We start from the raw sequence: 14191 nt of genomic DNA, 5'->3' as shown, positions 1-14191 counted from the left end.
ACAAGGTTATTTCATATTAGAGGCTTGATGCATGAAATTGATGCACTGCCGAGGGTGGGGGGGATGTCCCTCAGCCCAGCCTGCACCCTCTCCAATCTGGGACTCCTCAGGAGGTGCCTGACTGCTGGGACTGCTTGCTCCCAATTGCTCGCCTGACTGCCTGCCTGATCAGCCCCTAATTGCTTCTGCCTGCCAGCCTGATCAATGCCTAACTGCTCCCCTGCTGGCCTGGTTCCCCTAACTACCCTCCCCTGCTGGCCTGGTCACCCCTAACTGCCCTCCCCTGCTGTCATGATTGCCCACAACTGGCCTCCCCTGCTGGCCATCTTGTGGCTGTGGGTGCTGCCATCTTTGAAGGCCGGGCAGTCAATTAGCATATTCTCTCCTTATTGGCTGTGGGCGCTGCCATCTTTGCAATGGCATGAGGGTCAATTAGCATATTAGCTTTTTATTAGATAGGATAAGGGATAGAAAATTCACCCGAATTCCTTCTTGGGAAGTTAAAAACGTTAGTTGAACAAAAGAAGACTGGCCATTCAAGCTTTATAATAAAACTTTACCAGGTCTGGCAAAGATGGTTTGTGAGTCCTTTTTTCTATTATAGTTTAGGACTTTCATCATTATAAACATCTCTGTACTTAAATAATTCAAAAGAAATGGGTGCTATACCATGGACAATTCTTTGAAATACTTCCCATAATAGGTATTCCTTGGTAGCCAGTTTCAGAATTTGTTAAGCATTGCACAGTCAAAAAAAATTCTTCCCTGATGAATACCTTAACGTGCTCTTGCTTAACTGGTTCCTTCTAGCTCCAAGGAAAACCCCCTATTTCTATCTAAAGTGACCTGCAATTCTTGCTAACCAGCCTTCCCCATATGGAGTTAAAGTTCTTTCTTTTCCAGAGAGTCTCAGTATGAGTGTTTACAAAACTCTAGAGAAAATGTAGTTGAACCTTACACATGACTTCGATGAAGTAATAGATGCAATGCCAACAGAAATTAACTTCCATATAAAGCCAAAACGAACAGGCTGGGATCATAAAGAGGACCAGGAAATGTTTTCCAAAAGACTCAGCAGGCAAATAAATCCATATTTCCAAATCAATGCTTCCCCAAGCTCATGGAGAAAAGTAAATAACAGTTTTAGGGTAACATGGCTTTCCAAATTTACTACTTACAATTAAAGTCTGTAAGTAGTCCCCAATGGTGCTTCAAAAAATTCCTGAGTGTGTTCTCATCGGCTTTATTCTAAACTCTTAGGGCACAGTAATATTTTCCTTTCTGTTTTTACCAGGAGACACACATGAGTGGAACATTCCCTCCCTGATATATGTATGTGTATATCATGGAAAAGATAAACTTCTCAATGCCTGCTGAAGAATTTGAACAGATTTTTCCCTCATCAGTGAGTTGATTTTTAAGCTGCTAAGCTACCGTTCCCTGTTGGGCACTGTAGTGATGAAATACACAGAAAAAGGGCCACTGTTGTGTACCCAATAGACAGCTTGGAAATACATGTACTCATCTAGGATAAAATTGAATTTTTCTTTTCACTGAATTATTAGTGAAATACTGTCTTCAAGGTTGAGGCTCCCAGAGGTGGTTTGTGGATGTATAAATTGAATGAGTTTGTAAGTGTGCATATATGTGTGTGTGTAGAGAATTTTTCATGCCATGAATTAATTCTGAAATGACTTCTCAGAGTTGTGTAGTCCTCTTCTTTCACACACAGAGAATAATTGGACTCTTTGTTCAATTGAGAAAATGAGGCAGGGATGGGTGGAGGAGTAACTTCAGAAGGAAATCATAAAAGCAGTCCAGAGGAAATTTAATTTTATCTGTGAAAACAACCAGAACTCAACTCCCCTCCAAACAAGTTAGGAAGAGTGACTCCTATTGCAGTTACAGTGTGTTCCCTGCTGGAGCAGCTGTGCTGAGGCTGTGGGTTAGTTGGAAGAAGTTGTGTATAGAAGACCTTAGAGGAAGAGCATATTTGATTGGTCTTTGGTTGAACATTTTTATGATCAGCCAAAGCCAAAATGATTTGCTATGGACCAAGTATGGTATCTCCCATTCTTTGCTATCTTGTCTTCTTGTCTCCTTTGCCCCCTTTGAGTACATTTATTAACTTACATTTCCCAAAGAATTGTCAACTTGCATGATCCTAGTTTTGGCATTTTTTCTCCCCAACCACTTGTCTAAACCCCTGCCCTTCTCTTTAGCTCAGTCATTCCTTCCTTCTCCTATTGTCTTTATTATCTCCTCTTTCTCCTGCCTTCTTTCCGTCACATTTCTCTCTCTTTAAAGGCTGGACTAAACTTGGGCAAACTTGTTGTATTTCAATCTCTCACTTTTTAAAAAAATATATACAGGAGAAAGCAAGATGGCGGCATAGGTAAACACTGGAAATTGCTGCCTCGCACAACAACTTCAAAAACACAACCAAAAGACATCATCCAGAACCACAGGAAGGCTGGCTGAGTGGAAATTCTACAATTAGAAGGAAAGAGAAAAGCACACTGAGACTCAGAGGAGGTGCGGTGTGGAAGTAAAGTGCAGAGGCGCACGCGGAAAAGGCTGGCAGCTGAGGACTTGGTTGTCTTTTTCAACTGGGAGGGAGTCTCAAGCTCCCGACTGCTCTGAACTCCAGTTCCAGGCAGTCTCTGGGGACCCAGACTCATACGGGGGAAAAACTGGACTGTCTGAGGGCAGACCTCGAGGGCGGCTTTCTCTCAGAGGTGCTTGCAGCGATTACCAGGACACTGAGATGCGGGGCCTCTTAGGGTAGGACTGGGGAGCAGCCATAGCTGCTTGCTCCGCCCTGTTGATCCCCTGAGACTCCGCCCCACTCCAACTGTGCGCAGAGGCTTTTGCATATGAAAGGCCTGGCCCTTTGCAACCTGAAAATTACCTAACAAACTGCAGCTGAATCAGAGAGAACCAGAACTTCCAAAAGAAGGTCCAAGGCCCCACAGCAGCTTGCATTGCTTCACAGCTGGGCCTCATCTGGGGACCTCTAAATCCCAAACAAAGAAGAGGAATCTCTCCATAGCTCCTGCTGGGTAGCCTCAGGTAGAGGCTAAATTAGCACCTCCTTAGAGATCCAAGAGCCAGTGTACCCAGTGGTCAGAGTGGGACCATCCAGATTACAACTCCTCAGATCCATAAGGGACACACTCAGGGGGCAGACTCAGTGAGCACCAAAGCCCCACTGAAGCAAGTCTTGCCCCAGAAGGGTGTCTCCAGCTCAGAAGTTCTTCCACTGCAGACACAGCTGATTCTCACAGCCAATTAGCCTGGAGGTCAATTCCTCCCAGTGATACCTACAACAATCAAGGCTTAACTACAACAAGACTGTGCACCAAGCCCACAAAGGGGTGCACCAAGAGTGTCCACCTCAGGTAATTGGGGAGGCTGAGCCACTGGCCCTATAGGACACCTAAGACAGAAAGCCACTCTATCAACACAGGGAAGCAGCCAAAATGCAGAGCCAAAAATCAGGTCACAAATGACAGAAATGGAGGAAAGCAAACTACTGGATATAGAGTTCAAAACCACACTTTTAAGGTTTTTCAAGAATTTTCTAGAAACAGCCGATAAATTTAGTGAGACCCTCAAGAAATCTAGTGAGACCCTCGAGGTTATGAAAAAGGACCAACTAGAAATTAAGCATACACTGACTGAAATAAAGGATAGTATGCAGAGTTCCAACAGCAGACTAGAGGATCACAAGAATCAAGTCAAAGATTTGTAATACAAAGAAGCAAAAATCATCCAACCGGAAAAACAAAAAGAAAAAAGAATCCAAAAATATGAAGATAGTATAAGGAGCCTCTGGGACAACTTCAAGGATATCAACATCCGAATTATGGGGGTACCAGAAGAAGAGAGAGAACAAGATATTGAAAACCTTTTTGAAGAAATAATGACAGAAAACTTCCCCTACCTGGTGAAAGAAATAGACTTACAAGTCCAGGAAGCGCAGAGAACCCCAAACAAAAGGAATCCAAAGAGGACCACACCAAGACACATCATAATTAAAATGCCAAGAGCAAAAGACAAAGAGAGAATCTTAAAAGCAGCAAGAGAAAAAAAGTCAGTTACCTACAAGGGAGTACCCATACGACTGTCAGCTGATTTCTCAACAGAAACTATGCAGGCCAGAAGGGAGTGGCAAGAAATATTCAAAGTGATGAATAGCAAAAACCTACAACCAAGATTACTTTACCCAGCAAAGCTATCATTCAGAATTGAAAGTCAGATAAAGAGCTTCACAGATAAGGAAAAGCTAAAGGAGTTCATCACCACCAAACCAGTATTATATGAAATGCTGAAAGGTATCCTTTAAGAAGAGGAAGAAGAAGAAAAAGGTAAAGATACAAATTATGAACAACAAATACACATCTATCAACAAGTGAATCTAAAAATCAAGTGAATAGATAATGTGATGAACAGAATAAACTGGTGATTATAATAGAATCAGGGGCACAGAAAGGGAGTGGACTGACTATTCTTGGGGGGGAAAGGGGTGTGGGGGGTGTGGGAAGAGACTGGACAAAAATTTTACACCTATGGATGAGAACAGTAGGTGGTGGGGGTAAGGGCAGAGGGTGGGGTGGGAACCGGGTGGAGGGGAGCTATGGGGGCAAAAAGAGGAACAACTATAATAATCTGAACAATAAAGATTTAATTAAAATAAATAAATAAAATATATTCATACTTTTTATTGATTTCAGAGAGGAAGGCTGAGGGAGAGGGAGACAGAAACATCAACGATGAGAGAGAATCATGGATTGCTTGCCTCCTGCAACCCAGGCAGGTGCCCTGACTGGGAATCGAACTGTGGCCTCCTGGTTCATAGGTCGACCCTCAACCACTGAGCCACGCCGGTCGGGCTCAATCGCTCAGTTTTTTAGACCTGGATTGCTCCTCTCCTCATTGATTTCTGCTTTTCTACTGTCCAGTGCTATTATGTTCATTTTCTATCAAAGTAAAAAAAAGAGGGGGGGGGGACTTATTTCCTTTAAATATTATTTTCCTGGGATGAATCTTAGCTTAATAGCTACAAAGTGTTTAGATAAAAGGATGAAACACCAACGTGGAATTTCAGGGGAGATGGGCTGGAATTCTGGGGGATTTCCATGTGTCCTACAGTCCTGTTTTCTTTGTCCTTCATATAACTCCGTGAAGCAGTGGGAATGTAGCTTTGAGAAGTCCTTTGATTTCCTCTTTCAGAATCTTGGAGTGCTTAGGACCTTCTGAGAGGAAGGAAGCACCTGAGCGATAAATATTGGAACTGGGTCCCCAGAAGCAGCAAAACTTGAGACAGAAGTTTAAGCAGATACAAAGAGCCAGGAGAGGGCTGGCTGCTGGGACAGGGTTGCTTATTTAGCTCCGTGCAGATCTGGGTACAAAGAGCACTCTTATATGGGGAAACTGATTTATAACAACGAAACTCGGGTGGGGTGAAGCTGCCATTGTCTAAAAAGATCAGTATTTAGGTTGCTAATCCAGAAAATAGACAGATATTGTCCAGATATTGTGACTATCCATCGGCAGTTTTGGGACTCTGATCACAAGAAGACCGCTTCAACCACACTTAGTGCCTCCAGATGCTTTCCAGACACCCTCTAACTCTGATGCCTTTATTTTTTTAAAGATTTTATTTTTATTGATTTTTAGAAAGAGAGAAAGGGAGAGGGAAATAGAAACATCAATGTGAGAGCGGAACATCAATCAGCTGCCTCCTGCACTCCAGGGATCAAGCCTGCAACCTGGGTATGTGCCCTGACTGGGAATCCAACCAGCAACCTTTGGGTGCATGCAACAATGCCGAACCAACTAAGCCACACCAGCCAGGGGTCAGATTTGGCCTTTCAAACTCAACTCAGTGTCCCTGGTCTGGAAGGCCGTCCCTGACCACGCAGTCAGTGGGGCAATGCCTTTCCCAGTGCTCCCATGGACCTTGTTTTTGTGCAAGCTCTCACCACACTGCCTTGTAGTGGCCTTTTCATCTGATTTTCCTTCTAGGCCATTAGCAAGATGAGGGCACAGACTACACACTAATCTGTGCATTAAACTGTGTCCAGCATGCTGAGCGCGTGCCTGGCACAGCATGGATGCTTAGCAGATAGTTGTTGAGTGAATGAATACACACATCATGTCCTTTAGGACAGTAGACAAAGGAATTTCTAAGTCATTGCAGAACCAGACCCCAGAACAAACTTCTGCTACTGAGATGGAAAAATGTGTCTTTGAATTCAGATAGTGTTTGAGGTTCCTCTTAGCCTTAAAAGAAGTCAACAAAATTGTAGAGAGCTGCAGTAGAAGTGGATGGAAAATAAAGGAGGAGGGAGACGCTGACTCATCCCCTTGAACTGGCAAAGTATACAATACACACCAGACAATGGGGAGAAACCATCCATCTGCCCATGGAAATCAATTAAACAAAGGGGGCTGGATAGATGCCCTGGTGTGCTTTCTCAGGGTCTCAGTCTCTTCATATTCACCAAGGCTTTATATTTTGGGACATTTAAGCTCAGCTCCTCCCATTCCTTCTGAGATAATAAAATCAGGAGAGAAATACTGGGACAGCATCCAGCTTGTGCTGTTTGGTAAGAGCTATGGGAGAGCATGGACATTTGGAAATTTACAAAAGTACTAAGTGGGGAAAATTGGAATTGGAAAGGGGTTGGGGTGGAGAAGGTGACTGTGCTTTTTCTTATATGCCCTCCTGTATTATATAAATGTCTAAAGTTATTTGCATGCATTATTTTGATAAGCTAGTAAAATACTTATTTTCAAAACAAGTAAGAGTAGGATGGAGAGAGCAGTGTTGGGGCATGCGGGACAGTGGGAGGGAACACATGAGTAATAATCACATTTTGGAGAAAAGCTGGTGTCAGTGCTGGTGTAGCTCCTTTATGATGCTGTTGCTACTCTGTCAAGATGCACTGGGGCATTACACAAAGGGCATACTTACCCAGTGTTCCTGGATTTGGGTCTTCATGGTCCAACCCTTGTACTCCACACCTCATTTTCCTTTCCAGTAACATTTCATTTCTTGTCTTTGGCCCTAAAGTATTCACGGTCAGCCTCTCAAGTAATAGCTTTCCTGACTTGCCTTGGCTTCCAGGTTGTCTGTTCCAGATGCTGCCCTGTGAGGAAGTCCTCTCTTGTTCCAGTCATGCTGTGGCACCTGCACAGCTGAAAAGACCAGAGGAAGGCCTGAGCAGGTGAATGAGAGGCAGTAAAACAAAAGGGATCCATCCCCGTGGTCATACCAACCTTTCTTTCAAGGCCTATGTCCTTCCATTTCCTGGCTGTGTGAGCTTTTGTAAGTTACATTAGCTTTCTGAGCCTTCATCTGCAAATGGAAGATACCACTAAATAAAAGCTCAGTATCATCATTGATATTAAACTCCACTGCAGCAGGGGTGTAAATGTATACACACTGTCCTTTTTAAAAAAATATAATTTTATTGATTTGAGAGAAAGGGAGAGGGAGAGAGAGAGAGATAGAAACATCAATAATGAGAGAGAATCATTGATGGGCTGCCTCCTGCATTCCCCCCATTGGGGATCGAGCCCACAACCCAAGCATGTGCCCTGACTGGGAATCGAACCCTGACCTCTTGGCTCATGGGTCAGTGCTCAACCACTGAGCCACACTGGCTGGGCTGCACCCACTGTTCTTAACTCTGCAATGACAACAATAAAGAATGGAGCCTTTCCTCTATTATAAATCAGTCTGTCCTCACCAAAGAGCACCCTCCTTCAACCACTCCTGCCCCAGGTGGCTAAACCTGAGTGATGAAGGCAGTGTCAGTCCCATCAGATGAATTTCATTTAATTCTATAAATAAAATAATTTCTTTTGGTAGATTCTTTGTTGGATAAAGTGCAAGGTTTTTCAGATTTCTGCTTCCTCCCTCTTTTTTTTTTTTTTTTTTTTTTTTTTGCATCTGACTATGAGACTTAAGTGATCTCATGGTGGTAGAGAAAGATAGGGGGTCCTTGGTGTCCTTTGGATCTTGGTCTCTGCTGTGTCATGGCTGATCTGAGCTGCAGCATGAACTGGTGACCACTGAGTGGGACTGGTGTCATCCCAGGGAGTTGTGCTGCTGCCAGGTGTAGCCGAGGACCATTCCAGTCTTTGCAGACTTGGCCCTACCTTGTTGGCAGTGCAGAGGTGCAGTGTGACTCCCCTAGGTTTCTTGTGAAGACAGCCCACCCTGCTGCAGGAACCATAGGCAGTGGTGTGCTGCAAAATGATTAGTAGTTAGTGTGAGGTGGGAGAAGTCCTCATTTATTGTCTTTGCACACTTTTTGTGGTATAAGTAGTCCCACCTTGACATGTCAAGCTACCAATATGACATCACCAAATGCAGAGTTAGGAAGGGATGCATGACAGAGATACATAAGATGTAAATAACATTGAAAGCATAGATAACAGTAAAATGTAGTAAAATAACTAAGGAACAATAATTTTGAATATTTCATTACCTTTATTTTAAATATTATTTATTTAATTTTAAGTTTAAATAATTTATTTTTTAATAATTGCCAGGTTTAACATATGGCTTGCGAAATTACTGACAATTTGCCAGTGACCTCTCTGAGCCAATGAGCCAGCTCTGATCCGCCACTGGCAGATAATGTCATCTGCTTTGTCAAGACAACTGACAAGATCCTAATCAGACCTTCACCTAAGTTCAATGTTCCCTTTCAGGATCAGTTTGGGAGAGCTAAATTTAGGCCCACCCTTTGCTATCCACAACCTATGATGCAATATCCTCTCAAAATACCAAAAAGGAAGCAGAGCAGAAGCTCCTCTGCCCATGGCATTAACCTTGACCCACATAACTCACTGCCCCCTCACTCCTTCTATAGAATTGGTCAAATAAGCAGAATGTCAAATTCCCTTAAACTCTTGAAGCAAAGTCAATGGCCAATTCACAGAAACCCATTTCACCAAATGAAGAATTCACCAAATTTATTTTCACTTTGTTTTAATTGACTAGTTTTCCTACTAGCATCTAAAGGAAGAATGCTAAATTTGATCTCCTGCAACAGCTGGAGGAAAGAGGCCAGAAGAGAGGAAGTTTTATTAAATGCTTGTCCAGGAGCCCACAACAACATCTCCTTCCTGCTCCTCATCTCACAGAGCTGCTTTCTCTGATCTCGGTGGCCCTTTCTTTTTCCAGAGTCCTGGTCACTTCCTTCTCCACGTTGCAGATTCCAGAGCCCAACCTGCCTCTCAGGACTTCGGAGTGGCCACAGAGGACAATGCTGCTGCTCTAGCTTTCCATTGGATGGCTGTTTAAACAAAACAAATGAGAACAGACATTGGCAAAAATAACAAGCCCAAGAGAGTCCTGGAGACTGAAGTCAGCACAACGCATTCCTCATAGCACTGGTCTCTGTTTATACAGCAATCTCTTAGTCTCCTCTTAATCACCTCGGCGTTTAAAAAGCAGGTATCTGGGCTTGTAGGTATTGAGAAACCACTGAAGACTTCAGTAGGGGAATGCCAACATTTGATCTGCTTTAGAAACTCAGCTATAGTAGCAACATGTAAGAAAACCCAAAAGGTAGAATTTGTAAGCAGGGAACTTTTTAGAGTTTATTAGAACCTAGGTGAAAGATGACAGCCTAAACTCCAGTAATAGAAGTGATGGAATTATAAGAGCCCTTTCCAGGCTACCCTAACTTAGGGGAACCCCATTTGACTTTTTACCACTGTGCCCTGTGTTTTTCCTCCCGAGCCTTTGTGGAAATTTATAATTTCATATTTATTGTTGACTTATTGCTCCTTCCCTAGACTGTAAGCTCCGCAGGGGCAAGCCTACATCATTTCCCAAAGTATTCTCAACAGCTATGCAGGGTTGGGAATGTAACAGGTGCTCCACAACACATTTGTGGGAGGAAGGCAGAATTAGGAAGAAAGGATGTTCCTCAGTAGAAGAAGCTTAGCTATCTTTTTGGGTAAGGGGAAGGTGCTTATGGAGAGGGAGAAGTAGGAAGCACAGAGAAGACATGATCAGAGACGGCACAGATTCCAGGAGAAGCAGAAACAAACAGGAGAAAAATGAAAGTAGAGGAATTAGCTTTGCCTGAGAGGGTTTTAGCTTCGCCTGCTTCTTCTAACAGGAAAAAGAGAGAGAGAGAGAGAGAGAGAGAGAGAGAGAGAGAGGAGAGAGAGAGAGAGAGAGAGAGAGAGAGGAGGAAGAGAAAAAGAAGAGGAGGAGAAAGAAAAGAGGCGGAGGGAGGAAGTGGAGGGAAGAGGAGGAGGGAGGAGGAGGAACAGGAGGGGAATTGAGAGTTTAGGAAGAGGAATTGAGAATTTAATGAGAATTTAACAAAATTACTCAAAGGAAAGGAATAAGTTGGTGACCAAAAATGCCTAAAAAGGTTTCTGAGGGAGGGGCCAGCTGAAGAACAGTATGACCAAATTAACCTGGACCCAAATCTGATAGGCCAGTGGCAGGGAAGAGGCACAGGATGATGGAGGGTTGGCTGTTGCGGGGAGGCCGTCTTTCTCCTGGTTACTCTTGTGTCTTCCTGCCACAGGAATGAAGAAGAAAGAAAGGATGTATTCACACCAATCCTTCATCTCTCCAGCTGTTAAAAGTTTTTAATGTGTCAGATAGGGCACGGACATAGAAAACAGGCCCTCAGCCCTCGGCTTCTCTGGGGGCCTCACGGAGGGACTGGTGTCTGCCCGCCCTGCTGTGCCCTAGATCTGTGTGCCAGCGCTCCTCCCCGCCAGCGCTCCTGCCCTGGACCATAACTTCCTTTAACAGTAAAGCAGCTTCTATCTTAGAATCTGTCTGATACCCAGACATCTTCTGCACTTAGGTGACTGCCTTCTCTAAGAGAAAGTCCATGAGTTTAGACTTTGAGAGACCTGGTGTGGTTCCTGGCTCTGGCATGGGGGAGCTTTGTGATCTTGAATAAATTGCCTACCCTTTCAGCCTCCATTGTTCAGAGTAAAATAAGGAAAATAACTGCAAAGGCAGAAGGTTGAAATGAGAGGGTTTATGTAAGTAATCCAGCAAAATACACAGCACAAGGTAGACAGTCAGTAAATACTTTATCTCCAGATAGCAATCTAAATTATTTCCATTATAAATGACCTTTGCTTTTTCCCTCCCTCCCTCCCTCCCTCCCTCCCTCCCTCCCTCCCTCCCCCTTTTCCTCCTTTCTTCCCTTGTATTTTAGTAACCAGTTTTCTGTACTAGATTGCAAAAGACTCCTCAGGGCAGGAATGACATCTTAATCATCAAAAGATAACTTTTATCTCTACAAAGTAATACATGTACTTGCTAGCTAAAAATGTCACATAAAACACAAGAGTAGTTGCCTCATCTCTTTCATCCCTGGTCTCATTCTCCAGAGAAAATCATATGTAATTCTTAACAGTATGTTTATACTGTTATTTTCTGACTTATCAGTTTTAAAAGATTATTTATGTTCCTCTTTAACAGAAATATTTAGCATGGTTACACTATCACCCTGTCTCTGCCTTCCAAATAATTGTATCTTTTTAAATACTTCTGTTGGTTAACTTTATAATTTTAAATAATAAACATTTACTTTTTTCTATCCATTACATGTAACATTCCTTGATTCCTTAAATTGTAAAATGGGAACATAATCATACCTACTCTTCTCTTCAACTTTCCTCACCCCTTTTGCTTTCTAACATCTGTCATCTATACTTTTGCTTTTATATGGTTAAGGTAAATAACACTTGCTTTCTCTTCTGGAGCTGTAATTCAGTCTTTTGTGCTTTGTTGATAGATAGATTCTAAAGGCCAAATGACAGTAAATAGTGATTGCATTGCAGTTATTATATCAATATTATTCATGGCCTAGTCAAGCATATTTACTATCTTGTTTAGATTTTTGTTTTTCCTAGGGTTTATAATTGCCTTTATTTATCTTTCACTGTCTGCTTTTAAAAATATATACATATATATTTATATTGATCTCAGAGAGGAAGGGAGAGGGAGATAGAGATAGAAATATCAATGATGAGAGAGAATCATTAATTGGCTGCCTCCTGCATGCCCCACATGGGGGATCAAGCCTGCAACCCAGGCATGTGCCCTGACTGGGAATCAAACCATGACCTCCTGATTCATAGGTTGATGCTCAACCATTGAACCATACCAGCCAGGCTGCTGTCTGCTTTAATAATGTATTTTAAACTTTTTCATTATCTTCAATACAGGGTTCAAATATATAGATTTCTTTCTTTCCTGGAATACTTTCCCCCTAGTCTCCCCCTTTTTCAACATAGGCTGCAAACCTGTTATCCTGGGATTTTCATTCATTACTCCTTTGAGTTGAATCTACCCAGTCCAAAATCCAAATTCTTCCTCCTTTTCAGTTGGTTAATTTATTTTACGGAAAAAAGTCCAAAAGCTAATATGTTAGAAAGAGTACATGTAAGGTAAACTTTCTAAGTCCTTGCATGTCTGAAATTATGCTGCCTTTATATTGATTAGTAATTTGCTTTGGTTAAAAATTTTAGTGTTAAAATTTTTTATTTGAGGATTTGTCTTCTAGTATTCAGGGAAGCTGATAGCAGTCTAATTGTCTTTGCATTATAAGTGACCTATTTTATTTATCTCTTTGTGGAAACTTTTAGAATGTTTACCCTTTAATCTTAGTGTTCTGGTATTTTAAAATTATGTGAGTGAGTTTTAATTTTATTTCCCTCCATACCTACCCAATGGGACTTTTCAGTATGAAATCTTTTTGGTACTGGGAAATTACCTTTTATTTTTAGTTTGATAAGTGTTTCCTTTCTATTTTCTCGTTCTTCTTTCTGGAACACATCTGTTGAACACTAGACATTATGTTTAGGTCTTCTATAGCTCTTACTACTATTTTTCTCTCAGATTTTGTATCTTTGTAATTTTTTATAATTTTTCAAATATCTTATTATCTTAAGCTTCCAATTTAAAAATATTTTAAAGACTGTTAATTTTAAAATAATTTTAGAGTTTCAGAAAAATTGCAGAGATTGTATAAAGAGTACTCATGTGCTTCACAACTAGTTCCTTCTATTAACATCTTAGGTCTTAGCATGGTCCATTTGTCACAGTTAATAAATCAATCTTGTTACATTCTTATTAACTCAAGTCCACATTTTTTTTAGATTTCCTTAGTTTTTACCTAACGTCCTTTTCCTGCTTTAAGATCCCATCTAGACGCCCCATGTCTGCTTAGGCTCCTCTCGGCTGTGATAGTTTTGAAGTTTCCTTCTCTCTGTTTAGCCTGTTTTCTCCAAGTTTTCATTCTGTTTAGTCTCTCCTCTGTGTTCATATTGGAAATGTTTCTCCGATTTCTAGTCTCCTTTGCTTGACTACTCATAATTCAGAGTGGGTGGAGGAATCTGATTTCCTGATGGGAATCTATGAAGGCATGGGTGGGTCTGGATAGCATAGCGAGGAGTTTCCCTGTAGGGTTATTGGTCCGGGCTGTTGTTGGAGGAACCCCTGCTATTCATGTTAATTTTTCCCTCTTGGGGCAGTTCCTTAAAGAAGTATCTTCCAATCTTCAGCTCAAAGTGTAAGGCTTATCTGCTAGTAGTTGTTAATTTAATCCACGAATTTTCAGACCAGTACTCACACCCTCACCTCTGCTTGGCTTTCCCTCAAATAGAAACTCTGTTTCAATCTTTCTGATGTTCTGCTGTTGTGGGAGAAGGGAAGTAACACAGTGATATGGAATAGCCATAAGAATGTCAGGACAAGGATCCAATTGTTTTTTATTAAATCTTTCAACCAACCTTCTTTATTTTGCCTCCCGACTTCCCTTTAATCCCCATTTCTAGAAATATCTGATACTGTCAATTTCTGAGCCTTGATGATTTTGAAGTGAAGATTAGGTCAGATTTCAGCTTGCTTCATTGATGGTTAGATTTGGCCTGCTTGACTTTATAAGGCCCTTTGGTTAACACTCACCTGTCTGCTTTCCTACCTTCCTAACTTTTGTGCTATTGTATTATCTCCACTTATCCTTGGATATATACCTGCAAAAACTATCTATCTATCTATCTATCTATCTATCTATCTATCTATCCCTTTACTGTGGATACAATTTATAACTTTTTATTCCCTTTGTATAATGCATTCTGGATTTTAACTGCTCAGTAAATATTAGTTACATTAAAACAT

The 14191-nt window shown here is 41.7% G+C and overlaps 1 long non-coding RNA gene across 3 annotated transcripts in view; it reads left to right on the top strand.

The window, feature by feature from the left end:
* The window catches only part of LOC118667460, a 52330-nt gene extending 42168 nt beyond the window's left edge, over window positions 1-10162 (top strand). For 2 of the 3 annotated variants that reach the window (XR_004971274.1, XR_004971276.1), the window contains 2 exons: window positions 7136-7235; window positions 9206-10162. This is a non-coding gene — a long non-coding RNA (uncharacterized LOC118667460). Of the gene's footprint in view, window positions 1-1294; window positions 2441-7135; window positions 7236-9205 lie in introns of those variants that run through there. The other variant, XR_004971277.1, reaches the window with a different exon arrangement.
* The last annotated feature ends 4029 nt before the right edge of the window (window positions 10163-14191 follow it).

The sequence above is a fragment of the Myotis myotis genome, unplaced genomic scaffold (genome assembly GCF_014108235.1).
Source record: "Myotis myotis isolate mMyoMyo1 unplaced genomic scaffold, mMyoMyo1.p scaffold_m19_p_12, whole genome shotgun sequence".
Taxonomy (NCBI): domain Eukaryota; kingdom Metazoa; phylum Chordata; class Mammalia; order Chiroptera; family Vespertilionidae; genus Myotis; species Myotis myotis.
This window is presented reverse-complemented; position numbering and strand designations above follow the sequence as displayed.